Raw genomic sequence first — 24,234 nt, 5'->3', positions numbered from 1 at the left:
AGGTGCATTCCACCTACTATATCGTGCTCAATTGTATAGGCTTGAATGGCCTTTTGCTGCTCCTCCAACCTCTGAAGCATATAGAGGGTTGAATTCCACCTCGTTACCACTTCTTGCTTCAGATGATGGCAGGGCAGGTTCAGTAGTTTTTGGTGGTGCTCCAGTTTTCTGTACGTGGTGCCTGTACGCCGAAAGTGTCCCGCAATTCTTCTGGCCACCGACAGCATCTCTTGCACGGCCCTGTCGTTTTTTAAAAAATTCTGCACCACCAAATTCAAGGTATGTGCAAAACATGGGACGTGCTGGAATTGGCCCAGATTTAATGCACACACAATATTGCTGGCGTTGTCCGATGCCACAAATCCACAGGAGAGTCCAATTGGGGTAAGCCATTCCGCGATGATCTTCCTCAGTTGCCGTAAGAGGTTTTCAGCTGTGTGCGTATTCTGGAAAGCGGTGATACAAAGCGTAGCCTGCCTAGGAAAGAGTTGGCGTTTGCGAGATGCTGCTACTGGTGCCGCCGCTGCTGTTCTTGCGGCGGGAGTCCATACATCTACCCAGTGGGCTGTCACAGTCATATAGTCCTGACCCTGCCCTGCTCCACTTGTCCACATGTCCGTGGTTAAGTGGACATTGGGTACAGCTGCATTTTTTAGGACACTGGTGACTCTTTTTCTGAGGTCTGTGTACATTTTCGGTATCGCCTGCCTAGAGAAATGGAACCTAGATGGTATTTGGTACCGGGGACACAGTACCTCCAACAAGTCTCTAGTTGGCTCTGCAGTAATGATGGATACCGGAACCACGTTTCTCACCACCCAGGATGCCAAGGCCTCAGTTATCCGCTTTGCAGTAGGATGACTGCTGTGATATTTCATCTTCCTCGCAAAGGACTGTTGAACAGTCAATTGCTTACTGGAAGTAGTACAAGTGGGCTTACGACTTCCCCTCTGGGATGACCATCGACTCCCAGCGGCAACAACAGCAGCGCCAGCAGCAGTAGGCGTTACACGCAAGGATGCATCGGAGGAATCCCAGGCAGGAGAGGACTCGTCAGACTTGCCAGTGACATGGCCTGCAGGACTATTGGCATTCCTGGGGAAGGAGGAAATTGACACTGAGGGAGTTGGTGGGGTGGTTTGCGTGAGCTTGGTTACAAGAGGAAGGGATTTACTGGTCAGTGGACTGCTTCCGCTGTCACCCAAAGTTTTTGAACTTGTCACTGACTTATTATGAATGCGCTGCAGGTGACGTATAAGGGAGGATGTTCCGAGGTGGTTAACGTCCTTACCCCTACTTATTACAGCTTGACAAAGGGAACACACGGCTTGACACCTGTTGTCCGCATTTCTGGTGAAATACCTCCACACCGAAGAGCTGATTTTTTTGGTATTTTCACCTGGCATGTCAACGGCCATATTCCTCCCACGGACAACAGGTGTCTCCCCGGGTGCCTGACTTAAACAAACCACCTCACCATCAGAATCCTCCTGGTCAATTTCCTCCCCAGCGCCAGCAACACCCATATCCTCCTCATCCTGGTGTACTTCAACACTGACATCTTCAATCTGACTATCAGGAACTGGACTGCGGGTGCTCCTTCCAGCACTTGCAGGGGGCATGCAAATAGTGGAAGGCGCATGCTCTTCACGTCCAGTGTTGGGAAGGTCAGGCATCGCAAACGACACAATTGGACTCTCCTTGTGGATTTGGGATTTCAAAGAACGCACAGTTCTTTGCGGTGCTTTTGCCAGCTTGAGTCTTTTCAGTTTTCTAGCGAGAGGCTGAGTGCTTCCATCCTCATGTGAAGCTGAACCACTAGCCATGAACATAGGCCAGGGCCTCAGCCGTTCCTTGCCACTCCGTGTGGTAAATGGCATATTGGCAAGTTTACGCTTCTCCTCCGACAATTTTATTTTAGGTTTTGGAGTCCTTTTTTTTCTGATATTTGGTGTTTTGGATTTGACATGCTCTGTACTATGACATTGGGCATTGGCCTTGGCAGACGACGTTGCTGGCATTTCATCGTCTCGGCCATGACTAGTGGCAGCAGCTTCAGCACGAGGTGGAAGTGGATCTTGATCTTTCCCTAATTTTGGAACCTCAACTTTTTTGTTCTCCATATTTTATAGGCAGAACTAAAAGGCACCTCAGGTAAACAATGGAGATGGATGGATTGGATACTAGTATACAATTATGGACGGACTGCCACGGTTAGGTGGTATAAAAAAACCACGGTTAGGTGGTATATATTATAATAATAATACAATTATGGATGGACGGACTGCCTGCCGACTGCCGACACAGAGGTAGCCACAGCCGTGAACTACCGCACTGTACACTGGTTGATAAAGAGATAGTAGTATACTCGTAACAATTAGGATGACACTATGACGGTATAAAGAATGAAAAAAAAACCACGGTTAGGTGGTAGGTATATAATAATAAATAATACAATTCTGGTCGGACGGACTGCCTGCCGTGTGCCGACACAGAGGTAGCCACAGCCGTGAACTACCGCACTGTACACTGGTTGATAAAGAGATAGTAGTATACTCGTAACAATTAGGATGACACTATGACGGTATAAAGAATGAAAAAAAAAACCACGGTTAGGTGGTAGGTATATAATAATAAATAATACAATTCTGGTCGGACGGACTGCCTGCCGTGTGCCGACACAGAGGTAGCCACAGCCGTGAACTACCGCACTGTACACTGGTTGATAAAGAGATAGTAGTATACTCGTAACAATTAGGATGACACTATGACGGTATAAAGAATGAAAAAAAAACCACGGTTAGGTGGTAGGTATATAATAATAAATAATACAATTCTGGTCGGACGGACTGCCTGCCGTGTGCCGACACAGAGGTAGCCACAGCCGTGAACTACCGCACTGTACACTGGTTGATAAAGAGATAGTAGTATACTCGTAACAATTAGGATGACACTATGACGGTATAAAGAATGAAAAAAAAACCACGGTTAGGTGGTAGGTATATAATAATAAATAATACAATTCTGGTCGGACGGACTGCCTGCCGTGTGCCGACACAGAGGTAGCCACAGCCGTGAACTACCGCACTGTACACTGGTTGATAAAGAGATAGTAGTATACTCGTAACAATTAGGATGACACTATGACGGTATAAAGAATGAAAAAAAAACCACGGTTAGGTGGTAGGTATATAATAATAAATAATACAATTCTGGTCGGACGGACTGCCTGCCGTGTGCCGACACAGAGGTAGCCACAGCCGTGAACTACCGCACTGTACACTGGTTGATAAAGAGATAGTAGTATACTCGTAACAATTAGGATGACACTATGACGGTATAAAGAATGAAAAAAAAAACCACGGTTAGGTGGTAGGTATATAATAATAAATAATACAATTCTGGTCGGACGGACTGCCTGCCGTGTGCCGACACAGAGGTAGCCACAGCCGTGAACTACCGCACTGTACACTGGTTGATAAAGAGATAGTAGTATACTCGTAACAATTAGGATGACACTATGACGGTATAAAGAATGAAAAAAAAAACCACGGTTAGGTGGTAGGTATATAATAATAAATAATACAATTCTGGTCGGACGGACTGCCTGCCGTGTGCCGACACAGAGGTAGCCACAGCCGTGAACTACCGCACTGTACACTGGTTGATAAAGAGATAGTAGTATACTCGTAACAATTAGGATGACACTATGACGGTATAAAGAATGAAAAAAAAACCACGGTTAGGTGGTAGGTATATAATAATAAATAATACAATTCTGGTCGGACGGACTGCCTGCCGTGTGCCGACACAGAGGTAGCCACAGCCGTGAACTACCGCACTGTACACTGGTTGATAAAGAGATAGTAGTATACTCGTAACAATTAGGATGACACTATGACGGTATAAAGAATGAAAAAAAAAACACGGTTAGGTGGTAGGTATATAATAATAAATAATACAATTCTGGTCGGACGGACTGCCTGCCGTGTGCCGACACAGAGGTAGCCACAGCCGTGAACTACCGCACTGTACTGTGTCTGCTGCTAATATAGACTGGTTGATATTTAAAGAGATATTAGTAGTATACAACAATACTATACTGGTGGTCAGGCACTGGTCACCACTCCTGCAGCAAAAGTGTGCACTGTTAATTAATATAATTGTACTCCTGGCTCCTGCTAACAACCTGCAGTGCTCCCCAGTCTCCCCCACAATTAATTATAAGCTTTTAATTTATACATTGATGACTGTGCAGCACACTGGGCTGAGCTGAGTGCACACAGACTGAGTCACACTGTGTGACTGACTGTGCTGTGTATCGTTTTTTTTTTCAGGCAGAGAACGGATATAGCAGAGAGAAGTGAACGGATATATTATATTAAATAAAAGTTAACTAGCAACTGCACTGGTCACTGACTGTGGTAAACTAACTCTGTCTGCGACTCTGCACAATCTCTCTCTCTCTATCTAATCTATCTCTATTCTAATGGAGAGGACGCCAGACACGTCCTCTCCCTATCAATCTCAATGCACGAGTGAAAATGGCGGCGACGCGCGGCTCCTTATATAGAATCCGAGTCTCGCGATAGAATCCGAGCCTCGCGAGAATCCGACAGCGTCATGATGACGTTCGGGCGCGCTCGGGTTAACCGAGCAAGGCGGGAAGATCCGAGTCGCTCGGACCCGTGAAAAAAAACATGAAGTTCGGGCGGGTTCGGATTCCGAGGAACCGAACCCGCTCATCTCTATATGATATACATATAATTCTTACTTGACACTGGCATATATTACATAACGGCACTCAATTCAAAGAGACCTTACCACAAAAACCAGATGTAGTATACACCAAAGCCTCTGATTTACAACAGAGACTAGATCAGAACCACTTTAGGAATAATAAAGAATTAGTACAAACCTCAGTTACAGAGGAAACGGGCGGATCATCCACTGCGGAAAATGCTGTAACCTGAAGAACCTGGGACACAGAAGCATAAAACCCACCATAAGCTTCACATCAAACCAAGCCAAACAGCCGTACTCGATAAGACAGAGACTGACCTGTGCCTCAACCAACACAACACTGTATATCTGCTGGATGCAGCTCCAACTGGCAGCACGTGGGACGGACAGTAGGATCTATGGGTAGAAAGAACAGGGGAGCATATAAGTAATATAAGAAAAGGATTTCAGCAACATAATGCAGCGAAATATAGACTGTAACCCTGAAGGTTTGAGATTTATAGCAAGTGACAGTGAACAACCGAATTTGCCAGGAGGGGATTTTGGCACAAAAGGATTTTCCATTAATATTCAGTCTGGTTGGATACAGTGGGTGAGGAGAGTATACATAATCACCACCGTGTACTGTAGTGTACAACATAAGAAGATACTGGTACGGGACTTATAGACATTCTGTGATACAATTGCCAATCACTATGACATTCCCTAGAATCACATTAGAGTCCATTACATCTGGATACATATTTATTTGGTGACTATTATTTCACTTCTATGCTTAATACCAACGCTGGACTGAGCGCCGCATGCAATCTGTTATTATATGTTCCACAGAGGTTGGACCCCTCTTGCATGTGGGCAGCACAACGAGGCGCTATGTGGACTGTTACTGATCCAGAGCAGTAAAGTCAGCCAACTTCTATTACCATTTATGTTTAGTCCACTAGACCAGATGTTCCCAAATAAGTTCCTCAAGGCACCCCAACGGTCCAGGTTTAAAGTATCTTCATGCTTGGCCACAGGTGACATAAAGTAATTAGTAGCTCAGTCAATTTGATTTAGCCATCTGCGCTGAGCCATGGATATACTTAAAACCTGGACCGTTGGGTGCCTTGAGGCTCGTGTCTGGGAACCTCTGCACTAGACTATAGCAGCCCAGGGAAGTAACACCTGCAGCATAACACAAGGAGCACATACGGGATTATTGGACTCTAGCCGCTGAAGATTAGATAGGGCCACTGATGGATTTACAAATCTACAAAATACTAGAGAAAGAAATGAGACTACGGTGAAACACCTACAGCTTACAATGGAACAAACAACAGGAGGACATTCACAAAGGACTACCTGGACTACACTGCAAATAGAGAGGCCAATCCCGGGTCTTTTTTTCAATCCTGGGTATTGGGATTAAAAAAACGTCAATCCCGGGATACCCGGGATTGGATAGAAGACCCATCCACATAAATACTCACCATCGTGGGTGGGAGCTGGGCTCGTGGGCTGTGGGCGGAGAGGTGAGGTCTGGGCGTCTGGCATCAGACTCATCATCATTGGTGGGAGGGCTAGCAGGCTGTAGCTGGCGAGGTGCGGGCCGGGTGGCGTGGGCATCTGGCGTCAGACTGCGCAACGTGACCTCTTACATCATGCTATGTTGCGCAGTACACACTGCCGGAGGTAGGGGGAGCCGCGAGAAGGGAGCCAGGCAGCGTCTGAGCCTCCTGAGGACCCTCAACGCTACCTGGCATTAAAAAACAATGGGGCAGATAAATCCCGCAATCCCCAGGATTGGAACTTTCAATCGCGGGATTGAATCACGGACATTTTTTGGCCTATATCCAGGGATCCCGCTCATCCCGGGATTGGACTCCCTAATTGAAAACTACAGTATCTAAGATTCCAGAAAGAAAATAACACACATAAGGAAGAATAGTTAGAGGAATCCACAGAGAGTGAAGACAAAATTAAAGAATTTTAAATCTACACAAAAGAAATAGACAAGCACCAGACAATCACTAGAACAAGGATGGTGGGACCTAGACCTCACTACACTGAGGAAGGCAACTTACACAGAGAAATGGGGAGACCGTAAGCACAGACCCCCCAAAATTGACAAGTTACAGAACGGACACGACCCGCAATAAAATGGGGGGATGATTTTTGTAGACTTAGGTGTGTATAAAACACCAGACACAAGTCAGAACCCAACAATACCAACACAACTGAGAACAGGTGGATGGACAAACACAACACTGAAATGGAAACTAGAAGAGGAGATTGAGGAGGAGAGGGATCTAAAACACTCACCACAGAGAAATCCAAAACTAAACCAATAGGAACCTTTCATTTAAGTGGAGAAATCCTGTCAGAATCCCACATCTCACGTTTGAACAAAGGATTAGGGGTCTATTTACTAAGCCTTGGATGGAGATAAAGTACCAGCCAATCAGCTCCTAACTGCCATTATTCAAACACAGCCTGTAACATGGCAGTTAGGAGCTGATTGACTGGTACTTTATCTCCATCCAATTTATCTCTGTCCAAGGCTTAGTAAATAGACCCCTACAGTTTAAACAAGCCAAGAAAAAAAAACAATTTTGAAACATATTTAGATGGAAACATTTTTGCAGGAACGTTAACACTAAAAAAGCAATTTCTTTACAAACAATGCATGCAACAACACTACAAAAACACACAACAAACACACACACACCAACTCGGAGCTAGCGTCAAGCCCAAGTCATCTGCTAGGTAACGTTATGCCAACACGTGTATAAGCGGTGCTGGGTGACACTGGCAATTATCACAAATGTCTGAATCTAACAAAATCAGAGAGAAGCATTAGAAGAGGAAGAGAGGGGGTATTGTACTGATGAAGAAGTCCCAATATAAGAGGAAGCACATTGGACATTAGGGGATACAGACACATAATGTAAATCGAAACAGGACCCGCAACAACATTTCAGGAAGTCCTTCATAGTCCACTTCAGGTAGGGAAGGAAGAAGGTTTCCTCAACAAATAAGAGTATGAATTCCTCAATAACCCACACCAAGTGACCCCAGTTTTTTATTTTCTCCCAAAATACACAAGGATTTGGAGAGAACCCCAGAGAGACCCCCTACATGACATATAAATTCACTGACAGCGAATCTATCAGAATACACTGATGTATTTCTACAACCACATGTCAAGAAAGCAAAGATCGTACAGAATATAAGGATGAGCCTAATTCAGATCTGATCGCAAAAGCAAAATCTTTCTATAATGGGCAAAACCATGTGCACTGCAGGTGGGGCAGATGTAACATGTGCAGAGAGGTAGATTTGGGCGGGTTATTTTGTTTCTGTCAGGGTAAATAATGGCTGCTTTACTTTTACACTGCAATTTAGATTTTAGTTTGAACACACCCCACCCAAATCTAACTCTACGTGCACATGTTACATCTGGCCCACCTGCACTGTACATGGTTTTGCCGAAAAGTTTGCTGTTGCGATCGGGTCTGAATTAGGCCCAAAGTCCTTAACATTCTAAATCAGCAAGCTTGGAACAGTACACACTGCACGTTATGTCACCTCCTTGTATACAATAATACACCAAAGTCCCTGATTTACAACAGAGACTAGATCAGAACCACTTTAGGAATAATAAAGAATTAGTACAAACCTCAGTTATAGAGGAAACGGGCGGATCATCCACTGCGGAAAATGTTGTAACCTGAAGAACCTGGGACACAGAAGCACAAAACCCACCATAAGCTTCACATCAAACCAAACCAAACAGCCGTACACAGGGCCGGTGCAAAGTTTGTCAGCACCCTAGGCAAATAGTCAGCATTCCCCCCTGTCAAAATACCGGGCCCTCAGGTAAAACAAAGTGCAGACATGGCATCTGCAAATTTCACAGCCACCACCGACAGCGGCATCCCGGAGATTAAAATCCAGACGCTTACTAATTAAGTAATCTAACCCTAATCCCTAACTCCCCCTTCCCGCAGCCTAACCTTAACCCTCTCCTGTGGCGCCTAACACTAGCCCCCCTACCCGCAGCCTATCCCTACCACCCTGCAGCCTAGCCCTCCCCCGCAGCCTAAACCTAACCTCTCCCAAACCCCCCTCCAACCCACGGCTTACTTCTCAAGAGTCTCTTTGGTATCCCAGTGTTCCCAACGATGGGATCCTAACCGCATTTCATATAGAAAAAATAAAAAATAAAAAAAATATATATATATATACATATATATATATATATATATATATATATATATATATACAGGTTGAGTATCCCATATCCAAATATTCCGAAATGCGGAATATTCCGAAATACGGACTTTTTTGAGTGAGAGTGAGATAGTGAAACCTTTGTTTTTTGATGGCTCAATGTACACAAACTTTGTTTAATGCACAAAGTTATTAAACATATTGTAATAAATGACCTTCAGGCTGCGTGTATAAGGTGTATATGAAACATAAATGAATTGTGTGAATGTAGACACACTTTGTTTAATGCACAAAGTTATAAAAAAATATTGGCTAAAATTACCTTCCGGCTGTGTGTATAAGGTGTATATGTAACATAAATGCATTCTGTGCTTAGATTTAGTTCCCATCACCATGATATCTCATTATGGTATGCAATTATTCCAAAATACGGAAAAATCCCATATCCAAAATACCTCTGGTCCCAAGCATTTTGGATAAGGGATACTCAACCTGTATATATAAATAAAATCCAATATACCCGGCACTCGTGTCGCCAATGTTAATGTGCTGTGGTACCCTCCAGGTGAAATCTCAGGAAATCACTGTATATGCAACGAGGTAGCGACAGCACTCAGGCAGACTGATACAGTTGATTAAGAAAGTCTCAGTTTATTGTGCTGACATTTTTCCCCACACTGGTAGAAAATTGGAGCAGGGGAGTAACCGAGTAAGGTTACTGCACTAATGTCTCATTTGGTGTGCTATACAGTATATGTTGGTTTTTATGCTTTGTCTGTTTGTCTGGCCCTGAGGACGGAGTGTTTTTCCCTGAGACATGTCAGCTCAATAAACGGACACTTTCTTAATCAACTGTATCAGTCTGCTGCTACCTTGTTGCATATATATATATATATATATATATGACAAGAATTACTCTCCCACTGCGCTATTTCAAATAAAACACTAAAATTAATTAATTATATGGCTGCCTGTATCCTCTAAGTTCCCTGTTAGGAGGAACTAAATGTGTGAAAATATGAAACGAAATAGAGGAGATGGCGCCAAGAATGTTATATCAACGCCCTACCTAAAAACGGACCCTTACAGTACTCTCCGGATAAATTACGTCAGATAACAAATACTAACATAAAAATTTATTAAAACAACATATAAACCCGACACAAATGTTCATAAGTATACAGAGTTGATACATTTACATTTGTCGCACAATTTGAACAATCAGTTTGTAGTGATGAGGAAAAAGCGTAGATATATCACTACGATTTCCTCCTTCTCCTTATTGTAGATTCGGAGGTAACATCAGATAATAGATAGATAAATAACCCAACGCTTTTCGTCTTGTTCCAAGACTTCATCAGGGGTAAAATCTACAATTGTAGAATAATAAGTCAAAACAAATACATAGCAATAAGCATCTTACACTCACATATAACATGACATATTGGTATCAAAAGAACATGACATAGCAACATGAGGAGGTAAACAGAATAAATAACATGAAGAAAGAGGAAAAAAGAGAACCAAGAAGCACAGGTTGTGAAAAACATACCTCTTCATTTCAGAACATATTGTCAGCACATAAAAGGTCATTCAAAGATGTATGAACAACGTTTCAATATTTCAATGGGACTTTATTAATACAGCGAGGACCATACCTAATTAAAAAACGTTTAATAACCTTTATTAATTAAAGGACACTTAATTAGGCAGAGATTGGGATTAATCCAATGGAACGGCACATACCTCATATATCATCAGCTTGAGTCTGACATTCAGATATTCGAATATGGGGAAGATTCATATGTGTATAGAATCTAACTGGTTCACAAGCATAAGGAACCTAATAAATTGATTAATTGGGTATTAATTATAAGAACACCTATGAGTTCATAAATAGACCCCTATCTTATTTTGACACCCATAATTATAAAAATTCTGGTATCATTAATGTCTGATCACTAATGAACAGATCTCATGACTAACCCGTGTGGTTTCTATATATGATACAGAACAAAGCCACAGAATTGGCTATAACAAACACCAATGTTACCACTATACAACGATCCTCTACTAAATGATCTGATTATAACCAGCCATTTATTCATATTTGGAAAACCCAGGACTAATTGTATTAACCATCAGTATAGTGAACCCACATGATATCTTTATTAGGGAAACCCATCCTTTATGGACGGTATCACTGATCTATGATCGAATAATTCAAACAAATTACTCAAAGTGCTACCCACAGGGGGTGTAGTTCATTAGTGCCAATCATTAAAGAAACCTCTATACTATAGCACATACCTCATCGGTCAGCAGCTTGAACCTGACACTCAGAGACTCAGGAGTGAAGGCAATTCAAATGGGTATAATGTCTAACCAATTTAGAACACGTGGTAGACCTGGTAAATTAATTGGGTTGATATCAATTAGACCATCCATTAAAGTACCAGTATGGTACAAAGAGTTCCCACCCCATGGAGAAACAAATACTCCTTTCACTTAGTAAGGGGAAGATCTATTAACTATAAAAATTATATAAGTGAGTGTATAACTCCTACAACTTAGTTTCATATTCATGAATAAATCTGTCATATTTATATAGTGAATATATATAATTAGTGCATATCATATACTCTTTAAAAAATTACATTTATAAATGATTAGTGGTTAACCAGTCAATTAAATACATATAGTTGGTACAAAGTGTATACTAATAAATGGGACCACTTTCAAAGTTGATAATATACTATTGTAAAAACAAAAACAAAACCTTACCCTCCAGTAGTGCAGTGCTGACAGCCAAGTCTCTGTATAATGAGGCATTGGACCTGATAACCACCCTTTATAAAGGGAAAAGTGATTACATCACTTCCCTTGCAAAGTGATTGGTGCTCTATATATATGTGCTCCATTTACTATATTAGAATTGAGATTACTTAACCAAAAGTGCATAGATTTATAATTTTCAAATAATCAAACTAAGTGTATTAACGGTATTATTATGAGAATAACTCCTTAGGAGGAAATACCTAATTGATTAATATTACCCATAATGCTTTTCACTGTCTCTCTGGTTACTATTTAGGGAAGGGACAAAAGGGAGAACGACCATAGAACGGTCGTCACCCAGAGAAGGCTTACTTTGTGGCGCACTCTTTTTTATTATTAAATTCGTAAATATTGTAAGATTAAAACTTAACATTTATTAAGATTATTAAGATAAAGTGGTCAAAAATAGGACACAAACAAAACAGGTCAGTCAAAATTGACTTTTGGTGACACAAAATAATTACATGGCTTGTACGTGGTTAATATTCCTTATATTGTACTAATAAAGTCTCCAAATAGATAAATTCAAAACATAGCCACGTACCTGCTAATATGACAAATATACAATCAAAAAATAATGATAATCATTTCATAGTGAAGATAGCTCATCATTGACCTCATAGTAAGAATAACCCATCCATGTCACAACTGAGGGTTTAGGCTGACAGGAGGAAGCCTCAGTTGTAGGGGCTGAAATGAAATTAAACTTGGGAGGTTTAATCAGACCCCTGGACATGTAAGTGTAGAAGGATTACCCGAAGGTGTGACCATGACAACCAGGTTAAAAGTCAATAAAAGCTTTATTAACAGGCTCCGTATTGAAACAACAGTATTCACAGTTGATAATAATCAGTGTCAAATAATACAGTTCCTGGATCACTATAACCGTAGAAGGTATCACAGAGCACTGGTAGGTTGAGGAACAGATGTTAGAGTCCTTTGATGGAATAACCTTACCAGGCCTGGCTGTAGTAGTGAAGGTAGCCGAGGAACACGCCAGTAGATGTATTAGATGAAGCTGGTAACTTGAATAGACTGTTGTAGATACTGGATGGAACCAGCCAGGTGATGAAGACACGGAGTGGATACTGTAAGATGCTAGGGAGCGTGGAAACAGAAGAGTTGAAAAGAGGTTACCGATGGTTGTGGGTACTGCTGGTAAGTAGGGATCCGCTGGAACAACACCGGCACTTTAAGGAAACTGGATACTGCTGGAAGCTGACCGCTGGAAGCAGAGGGGTTAATAGCTGGAAGCTGGAATAGCCACGGAGGACTGCAGAGCCAGGCTGCACCGCAGGATGGAAGGCAGGTGCGGGTCTCTTTAGTGGGTGCTGGAGACAGAAGCTGGAACCTGGAGAAACAACCACAGGAGCGAGAGACTGGAACTAGGTTTGACAATCAAAGCACTGACCATTTCCTGGTTCAGGCACAGGATACTTATACCTGCTACAGGGCAGGCATTGGCTGGCCAATCATGCAGATTCACAGTGCAGCGGATTGGGGGAGATTGAACATGTGACTGGAACAAACATGGCTGCGCCCATGTTAGTCCTGGAGGGAAAGTTGGTTTGGAAAACCATGTGGAAACATAGCAGCAATGGCGGCGCCAGCCGCGGAGGACAGGAGACGCCAAACTGACAACTGCACACTGAGACACATGGATGACAGCGGAGGCCGCGGCAGGCATGGAGCACCACTCTGACAACCTGCATACTGGAACACAGGAGCGGCGGCGGAGGCAGCGGAGGACGGGAGATGCCATACTAGATTCAAACATGGCGCCGCTGTGACAGCGTCTCAGAGTGACAGGAGGGATATGCAGAGTGTGGACATCAGTAACACAGATGAGATCCGGCCCTGGAACGATGAGCCAGCTTCAGGAGGCATCTAAAAGGCAAGTAATGGCGTCCACATACCCGGATCGTGACAGCACCCCCCCCCCCTTTAGGAGTGGCCCCAGGACACTTCTTAGGCTTTTGAGGAAACTTAGAGTGGAAATTCCGGACCAAGGCAGGAGCATGGACATCTGACGCATTGGTCCAAGAGCGTTCTTCAGGACCATAGCCATTCCAGTCAATAAGATACTGCAATTGACCGTAACGGAAACGTGAATCCAGAATCTTGGCAACTTCATACTCAACTCCCCGTTGAGTCTGGACTTTCGGAGCCGGAGGAAGTGCGGAATGAAACCGATTCAGGATCAGCGGTTTCAACAGGGAAACATGGAATGTCCTAGGTATTTTCAGGAAGGGAGGTAACTGGAGTTTGTAAGCAACAGGATTGATGACTTGTTCAATTTTGAAAGGACCGATGTAACGAGGTGCAAACTTCATGCTGGGAACTCTCAACCTCAAATTCTTTGTGGACAACCACACACGATCACCTACTTTGAGAGCAGGAACCGCTCTACACTTCCTATCTGCAAACTTCTTGTACCTGAACGAGGCTTTGAGCAGGGCCGCTCGTACACTGTTCCAGTTGTTAGAAAACTGACGCAAGGTGACATCCACTGCTGGAACAGAAGTTGCTGGAAGCGTTTGGAATTCTGGAACTTTAGGGTGGAATCCATAGTTGATGAAGAATGGTGTTGAAGAAGATGAGGAATGGTATGGATTGTTGTGGCTGAACTCGGCCCAAGGAAGGAGTTGAACCCAGTCATCTTGAGAGGAAGACACATAAATGTGGAGGAAGGCCTCCAAGTCCTGATTCACCCTCTCGGTTTGACCATTGGTCTGAGGATGGTAAGCTGTAGAAAACTTCAACTTGACTTGGAGGGCTTGACATAAACTTCGCCAAAATTTGGCTACAAATTGTACTCCACGATCAGAGATGATCTCTTCAGGAAGACCGTGGAGTCGGAAGATCTCTTGAATAAACACTTGAGCCAGCTTGGAAGCTGACGGAAGACTGGTGAGAGGTATAAAATGTGCCATCTTGGTGAACCGGTCAACTACCACCCAGATGGTATTAAACTTGTTGCACATAGGCAGGTCTGTAACAAAGTCCATCGACAAATGGGTCCACGGTCGACGGGGAACAGATAGTGGAACCAGTTGCCCCGCAGGCGACTGGCGGGAGACTTTGTGTTGGGCACACTTTGGGCAAGAGGCAATAAACTCCATGACGTCCTTCTTCAGAGTTGGCCACCAATAGGACCTAGAGACAAACTCAATGGTTTTCTGAATGCCTGTATGTCCGGCAAAACGGGAAGCATGGGCCCAAAGCATGAGCTTCTTCCTTAACACCGGCTTCACAAAACTTTTCCCTTGTGGGGGCGTAGAGTCCATCCCTACCATGGAGAATGCCAACTGATTAATAATAGGATGCTTGTCCGAAGACTCTGACTCATTTTCTTGCTCCCATGAGCGGGAAAGGGCATCGGCCTTGCGATTCTGAGAACCCGGACAGAACTGGAGTTTAAAGTCGAACCTGGAAAAGAAAAGTGCCCATCTGGCCTGACGAGGGTTAAGACATTGTGCGCTTTTCAGATATAAAAGATTCTTGTGGTCGGTAAGTATAGTGACTGAATGAGAAGCTCCCTCCAACAGATATCTCCACTCCTCTAGAGCGAGCTTGATGGCTAGCAACTCCTGGTCGCCAATGGCATAGTTGCGCTCAGCTGGGGAGAACTTCCGGGAGAAGAAACTGCAAGGATGTAGATGACCATCTTTAGCCCTCTGGGATAACACCGCTCCTACTCCAACGGAGGAGGCATCCACCTCAAGGATGAAAGGAGAGTCGATGTCGGGCTGTTTCAGAACTGGTGCAGAGATGAACCATTGCTTTAATAGATGAAAAGCTTGCGTAGCTTCTTCAGACCACTTGGACGGATTAGCACCCTTCTTGGTAAACGCAGTGATAGGCACCACAATGGTGGAAAAGTCTCGTATAAACTTTCTGTAGTAATTGGCGAACCCTAAGAACCTCTGGACCCCTTTGAGGGTTAGGGGTATCGGCCAATTCTGGATTGCTTGTAGTTTCTCAGGATCCATCTCTAGTCCGGAACCGGACACAATGTAACCTAGAAACTGAATGGATTTGACTTCAAAAACACATTTCTCTAATTTGAAATAGAGATGATTGACACGGAGACGGGACAGAACCTTCTTTACCCAGAAGCGATGTTCCTCTAGATTATTGGCAAAGATAAGGATATCATCTAGATAAACCACGACATGGCGGTACAGGATGTCTCTGAAGATCTCATTCACAAAATGCTGGAAAACAGCTGGAGCGTTGCTCAATCCGAAGGGCATGACGAGGTACTCATAATGTCCATCCCGGGTGTTAAAGGCGTTCTTCCACTCATCACCCTCACGGATCTGGATGAGATTGTAGGCACACCTCAAATCCAACTTTGTAAAGATGGTTGCTCCGCTAACTCTATCGAAGAACTCTGTAATCAAGGGTAAAGGATATCGGTTCTTAATGGTAATGTCGTTCAAACCTCTGTAGTCGATGCACGGCCGCAGGCCACCGTCTTTCTTCTTAACGAAAAAGAAGCCTGCGCCAGCTGGAGAAGAGGAAGGTCGAATAAAACCCTTCGCCAGGTTCTCCTTGATGTACTCCTCCATGGAATGCGTCTCTGGAAGGGACAACGGATAAGTTCGGCCTCGAGGTGGAACCTTCCCTGGGATGAGATCAATTGGACAGTCCCATTCTCTATGAGGAGGAAGGATATCAGCGGAGGCTTTACTGAACACGTCCGTGTAGTCTTGGTATGGAGGAGGTGGAACATCAGACGACCTGGGGGAAGAAGAACAAACAGGAAGCACTTTGGACAAACAGGTCTCAGCACCGGAGGGACCCCATGCTAGTATCTGCGTAGTCATCCAGTCAATCGATGGATTGTGGAGACGGAGCCATGGAAGGCCCAAAACCACTGGATGTGTGGCTCTTGGAATCACTAGAAAGGAAATAAATTCTGAATGAAGAACTCCCACTCTCAGACGAACTGGTAGAGTCCTTAAAGAAATAACTGCATCAAAAATCTTACTGCCATCCACGGCAGTCAAGGAAATGGACGAGGGAAGACTCTCGGTGGGTAGGGACCACCGTTTAACATAAGCTTCGGTTATGAAATTCCCAGCTGCTCCAGAATCAAGGAGGGCAATGACGTTCCTATAACGTTGAGCAATTTGAAGCGAGACTGGGAGATTACAATCATGAGGAGATGGAGAGGAGATCATTACTCCTAGCCGGCCCTCTCCTTGGCGAGCTAGGATTTGAATTTTCCCGGACGTTTGGGACAGGCATAGATAGCGTGAGACGGAGCTGCACAGTAGAGACAGAGAGACTCAGAGAGACGTCTTCGGCGCTCAGCGGGAGATAGACGGGAACGACCAATTTGCATGGGCTCATCTTTGGATGGAGACGGTTGACGAGGAGGAGAAGCAGAAGATTTTGGAATAGATGATCTTCCTCGCTTAGTTGCTCTTTCTCTGAAACGTAGATCAACTTTTGTGCATAGTGAAATTAGCTCATCCAACTTAGAAGGCAAGTCTCTGGTAGCTAATTCATCCTTGATGCGTTCTGATAAGCCATGCCAGAATGCAGCATACAGGGCCTCGTCGTTCCATGCCAGTTCGGATGCCAGGATTTTGAACTGTATAAGATACTGTCCCACAGTACATGTTCCCTGGCGTAAACGGAGAATCTCAGATGAAGCAGAGGTTACCCGGCCTGGCTCGTCGAAGATGCGCCTGAATGTAGCTACAAAGTCAGTATAGGAGAACAGCAGGGTATCAGACTTCTCCCATAAAGGTGATGCCCAGTCAAGGGCTGAGCCACTGAGAAGGGAAATAATATAGGCAATTTTAGTACGGTCACTGGGGAAATTGCCAGGTTGTAGCTCAAAATGGATTTCACATTGGTTGAGAAATCCCCTGCAGAATCTTGGAGATCCGTCAAATTTTGCTGGCGTTGGAAGATGAAGACGTGGAGTAGAAATGGGTAAGGTGGGTGGGGTTACAGCTGGTGTCACTGTAGTGGACGCACCGGACGTGCCAGGTCCACGGAGGGTCGTTTGAATCCCATCCAGCCGGGTAGAGAAATCCTGGAGACAGCGGATGATGTGGCCTTGTGCAGCCTCCTGATGTTCGAGTCTGGCTGCCAGTTCTTGCATCGGCCTGGCCGCTGGATCCTGGTCTCCGACTGGATTCATAGGGTCAGTGCTTACTGTCACAATTGAGGGTTTAGGCTGACAGGAGGAAGCCTCAGTTGTAGGGGCTGAAATTAAATTAAACTTGGGAGGTTTAATCAGACCCCTGGACATGTAAGTGTAGAAGGATTACCCGAAGGTGTGACCATGACAACCAGGTTAAAAGTCAATTAAAGCTTTATTAACAGGCTCCGTATTGAAACAACAGTATTCACAGTTGATAATAATCAGTGGCAAATAATACAGTTCCTGGATCACTATAACCGTAGAAGGTATCACAGAGCACTGGTAGGTTGAGAAACAGATGTTAGAGTCCTTTGATGGAATAACCTTACCAGGCCTGGCTGCAGTAGTGAAGGTAGCCGAGGAACACGCCAGTAGATGTATTAGATGAAGCTGGTAACTTGAATAGACTGTTGTAGATACTGGATGGAACCAGCCAGGTGATGAAGACACGGAGTGGATACTGTAAGATGCTAGGGAGCGTGGAAACAGAAGAGTTGAAAAGAGGTTACCGGTGGTTGTGGATACTGCTGGTAAGCAGGGATCCGCTGGAACAACACCGGCACTTTAAGGAAACTGGATACTGCTGGAAGCTGACCGCTGGAAGCAGAGGGGTTAATAGCTGGAAACTGGAATAGCCACGGAGGACTGCAGAGTCAGGCTGCACCGCAGGATGGAAGGCAGGTGCGGGTCTCTTTAGTGGATGCTGGAGACAGGAGCTGGAACCTGGAGAAACAACCACAGGAGAGAGAGTCTGGAACTAGGTTTGACAATCAAAGCACTGACCATTTCCTGGTTCAGGCACAGGATACTTATACCTGCTGCAGGGCAGGCATTGGCTGGCCAATCATGCAGATTCACAGTGCAGCGGATTGGGGGAGATTGAACATGTGACTGGAACAAACATGGCTGCGCCCATGTTAGTCCTGGAGGGAAAGTTGGTTTGGAAAACCATGTGGAAACATAGCAGCAATGGCGGCGCCAGCCGCGGAGGACAGGAGACGCCAAACTGACAACTGCACACTGAGACACATGGATGACAGCAGAGGCCGCGGCAGGCATGGAGCACCACTCTGACAACCTGCATACTGGAACACAGGAGCGGCGGTGGAGGCCACGGAGGACGGGAGACGCCATACTAGATTCAAACATGGCGCCGCTGTGACAGGGTCTCAGAGTGACAGGAGGGATATGCAGAGTGTGGACATCAGTAACACAGATGAGATCCGGCCCTGGAACGCTGAGCCAGCTTCAGGAGGCATCTAAAAGGCAAGTAATGGCGTCCAGATACCCGGATTGTGACAATCCAAAGGTTACTTCTAATATATAATGATGAGAAAAATGTGAAACAAAAAGTGAAATATTAATTAAATAATTTTACGGGTAGCTAAAGGCTCCAAGAGATCTCTCTTAATAAATGATTGGATCTCATTCTGAAAGCATATACCCGGTTAGCGGCAACTGCCTAATCTACTGGCGTGCATCCCCTTTAATAAGAGGGAATAGTAGTTCTCCAAGAGGACAGGAATGGTATAAATGCACACTTTAGTAATCTATAACAATTAATGTTGCACCTAATGCATCAAAAAATCAATGGATAATCAAATAGTAATCCGTTTCTTGATTACTAAACAAATGTGTATCAATCAGTGTCTTAATTATTGATCCATATCTTTGATTATTATAACATAAGCGTCTCCTATTCATGCATAGTGGTAGCTCATATACATACACATATTTCTTTTTAGTAGCCGATAATTAATAGAACAGGAGAAAGACATGAGGTTCATATAGTTCAATAATACCACATGATGACGTGCACATGTAAGTAAAATTCATGAATATATATACATCATAATCATGGTCCCATTACTAAATAACCTAACAGGCGATACCGATGTGAACAAGCCTTAGTGAAACGTACGTCATCGGCATACCAGACGTACACTGTTTCCGGGGGCGTGGAATCCTCACTTTTTGTTTCACATTTTTCTCATCATTATATATTAGAAGTAACCTTTGGATGGGTTATTCTTACTATGAGGTCAATGATGAGCTATCTACACTATGAAATGATTATCATTATTTTTTGATTGTATATTTGTCATATTAGCAGGTACGTGGCTATGTTTTGAATTTATCTATTTGGAGACTTTATTAGTACAATATAAGGAATATTAACCACGTACAAGCCATGTAATGATTTTGTGTCACCAAAAGTCAATTTTGACCGACCTGTTTTGTTTGTGTCCTATTTTTGACCACTTTATCTTAATAATCTTAATAAATGTTAAGTTTTAATCTTACAATATTTACGAATTTAATAATAAAAAAGAGTGCGCCACAAAGTAAGCCTTCTCTGGGTGACGACCGTTCTATGGTCGTTCTCCCTTTTGTCCCTTTTCTAGATTGCATTATGCTTACTGGTGCACCTCCAGCCCAATTTAATTATATTGAGGGTATTCTACCTATTTAATTTTTTTCTCTCAAATAGGCTGGTTCTTATTTAGGTATATATCTTTTCATTAATACTGTTGAATAGCCTGTGCATGGCCCCTCGAGACTATATGTCTCTTCCTCTCTCTTGAATACTATTTAGAGAAACCAAACCTGGCTAAATGTCCAACATCATTCCTGGCATTTAGCCAGGTTTGGTTTCCCTAAATAGTAATCAGATAGACAGTGAAAAGCATTATGGGTAATATTAATCAATTAGGTATTTCCTCCTAAGGAGTTATTCTCATAATAATACCGTTAATACACTTAGTTTGATTATTTGAAAATTATAAATCTATGCACTTTTGGTTAAGTAATCTCCATTCTAATATAGTAAATGGAGCACATATATATAGAGCACCAATCACTTTGCAAGGGAAGTGATGTAATCACTTTTCCCTTTATAAAGGGTGGTTATCAGGTCCAATGCATCATTATACAGAGACTTGGCTGTCAGCACTGCACTACTGGAGGGTAAGGTTTTGTTTTTGTTTTTACAATAGTATATTATCAACTTTGAAAGTGGTCCCATTTATTAGTATACACTTTGTACCAACTATATGTATTTAATTGACTGGTTAACCACTAATCATTTATAAATGTAATTTTTTAAAGAGTATATGATATGCACTAATTATATATATTCACTATATAAATATGACAGATTTATTCATGAATATGAAACTAAGTTGTATGAGTTATACACTCACTTATATAATTTTTATAGTTAATAGATCTTCCCCTTACTAAGTGAAAGGAGTATTTGTTTCTCCATGGGGTGGGAACTCTTTGTACCATACTGGTACTTTAATGGATGGTCTAATTGATATCAACCCAATTAATTTACCAGGTCTACCACGTGTTCTTAATTGGTTAGACATTATACCCATTTGAATTGCCTTCACTCCTGAGTCTCTGAGTGTCAGGTTCAAGCTGCTGACCGATGAGGTATGTGCTATATTATAGAGATTTCTTTAATGATTGGCACTAATGAACTACACCCCCTGTGGGTAGCACTTTGAGTAATTTGTTTGAATTATTCGATCATAGATCAGTGATACCGTCCATAAAGGATGGGTTTCCCTAATAAAGATATCATGTGGGTTCACTATACTGATGGTTAATACAATTAGTCCTGGGTTTTCCAAATATGAATAAATAGCTGGCTATAATCAGATCATTTAGTAGAGGATCGTTGTATAGTGGTAACATTGGTGTTTGTTATAGCCAATTCTGTGGCTTTGTTCTGTATCATATATAGAAACCACACGGGTTAGTCATAAGATCTGTTCATTAGTGATCAAACATTAATGATACCAGAATTTTTATAATTATGGGTGTCAAAATAAGATAGGGGTCTATTTATGAACTCATAGGTGTTCTTATAATTAATACCCAATTAATCAATTTATTAGGTTCCTTATGCTTGTGAACCAGTTAGATTCTATACACATATGAATCTTCCCCATATTCGAATATCTGAATGTCAGACTCAAGCTGATGATATATGAGGTATGTGCCGTTCCATTGGATTAATCCCAATCTCTGCCTAATTGAACAAAAAGTGTCCTTTAATTAATAAAGGTTATTAAACGTTTTTTAATTAGGTATGGTCCTCGCTGTATCAATTAAGTCCCATTGAAATATTGAAACGTTGTTCATACATCTTTGAATGACCTTTTATGTGCTGACAATATGTTCTGAAATGAAGAGGTATGTTTTTCACAACCTGTGCTTTTTGGTTCTTTTTTTTCCTCTTTCTTCATGTTATTTATTCTGTTTTCCTCCTCATGTTGCTATGTCATGTTCTTTTGATACCAATATGTCATGTTATATGTGAGTGTAAGATGCTTATTGCTATGTATTTGTTTTGACTTATTATTCTACAATTGTAGATTTTACCCCTGATGAAGTCTTGGAACAAGACGAAACGCGTTGGGTTATTTATCTATCTATTATCTGATGTTACCGCCGAATCTACAATAAGGAGAAGGAGGAAATCGTAGTGATATATCTACGCTTTTTCCTCATCACTACAAACTGATTGTTCAAATTGTGTGACAAATGTAAATGTATCAACTCTGTATACTTATGAACATTTGTGTCGGGTTTATATGTTGTTTTAATACATTTTTATGTTAGTATTTGTTATCTGACGTAATTTATCCGGAGAGTACTGTAAGGGTCCGTTTTTAGGTAGGGCGTTGATATAACTCCCTTGGCGCCATCTCCTCTATTTCGTTTCATATATATATATATATATATATATATATATATATACACATATACACACACAGTATATAGATAGATAGATAGATAGATAGATAGATAGATAGATAGATAGATAGAATTTGGACCCATCCTACAATGTCATACTGGTTCCTCCGAGCCCCACTGTGCATAATGGAGACACAGACTATACAGCATACATCATCTATATGAAATGCTGTCAGGATCCCATCGTTCGGAATCCCAACACTGCTTGGAATACCATGCTGTATATTCTGTGCACCCCCATTATGCACAGTGGGTTTTAGGGGAACCATTATAATGTTGTAGGATGGGTCCAAATTACACACAATTTTATATATATATATATATAGAAAGGAATGACACAGCGCCACTTGTGAGGTGGGTTCTCAGTAAAACATGAAAAATAAAATTGCTAAAAAACACACGTAACCTTGTTAAAAGGTGTCTGCCAACCCTTAAGAATGCAATCCTGGTACAGTACTGCTGGGAAAAGTATAAAAATGGGGGGATAAGGGTACCGGCGACTTGTGTTGTTTAAAATGCAATAGCTAAAATCAGATTTAAAAGCCAAAAAATATATAACAATACAAACGAGCTTTAATATCACATAAAAGCGGATCACAACATAAAACGTACTTCAAAATATTGATAAAAGCATATAAACATAAAAGATCTTTGTAAAAGGTAAGGAATTCTGACTTATCTTTTAAAAATAGGCAAGGGAGTCACTACAGGGAGGCCAACGCGTTTCGTCACCACTGACTTCTTCAAAGTCAGTTGTGACGAAACGCGCTGGGATCCCTGTAGTGACTCCCTTGCCTATTTTTAAAAGATAAGTCAGAATTCCTTACCTTTATATATATATATATATATACATAAATACATAAGACACAGGGTAGGATGATGCTGTGTGACGTTGGTGCTGTGCTTCACACTTCTGTAGTGTTGCACAGAACCCAACCTCATTCCCCAACCACATAGAAGAAGCCCCCCTGTTAATAAACAGCATCGGGCAGGGGCAGACTGTCGGGCATAACAGTCCCACATGGCGCTCATTGTGTGGGAGGATGCGGCTCAATCCTGGCAGGGAGAGCAGAAGCCGGTTGTTGCCAGGGAGCAATGCATGGTGCGGCGCCTGCAAGTCCCTGCACTGCTACTCACCTATCAGCAGGATGAGGTTGAGATGGGAGGCGGGGACTTGCTTTGGGGAAGGGAGTGACAGGGGATCAGCTCTGGCTCCCTGTGAAGATGACCACAAGGGTCAATTTCGCAGGCCGTCCCAGTGCTGCCAGTTAAAGAAAATCATCAGAAATGACAGGGGGGATCTGCCAGTGGTTGGGGAAGCTCTGTCCGCACTGAGTGGAGGTCCCGCCTCCCTCCTCCTCCTCCTCGGGCTCCTGCAGCTCCGTTGTCTCCTTGGCAGGTTTGTGCAGCCGGCGGAGGGAGCAGATCTCCTAAATGGTGATCAGGTCAGGAGGGCGGGGGGAAGTGAGCAAAGGGGAGGTGGAAACAGCTCCGGACATGTG

General features: G+C 42.9%; 1 long non-coding RNA gene across 1 annotated transcript; it reads left to right on the top strand.

The window, feature by feature from the left end:
* Window positions 1-21,329: 21,329 nt before the first annotated feature.
* Window positions 21,330-22,558, top strand: LOC135058142 (uncharacterized). The gene is made up of 4 exons (XR_010244634.1): window positions 21,330-21,403; window positions 21,871-21,967; window positions 22,063-22,168; window positions 22,351-22,558. It is a non-coding gene; the product is annotated as an uncharacterized LOC135058142 (long non-coding RNA).
* Window positions 22,559-24,234: the final 1,676 nt, after the last annotated feature.

The sequence above is a fragment of the Pseudophryne corroboree genome, chromosome 3, assembly GCF_028390025.1.
Source record: "Pseudophryne corroboree isolate aPseCor3 chromosome 3, aPseCor3.hap2, whole genome shotgun sequence".
Classification (NCBI taxonomy): Eukaryota; Metazoa; Chordata; class Amphibia; order Anura; family Myobatrachidae; genus Pseudophryne; species Pseudophryne corroboree.
This window is presented reverse-complemented; position numbering and strand designations above follow the sequence as displayed.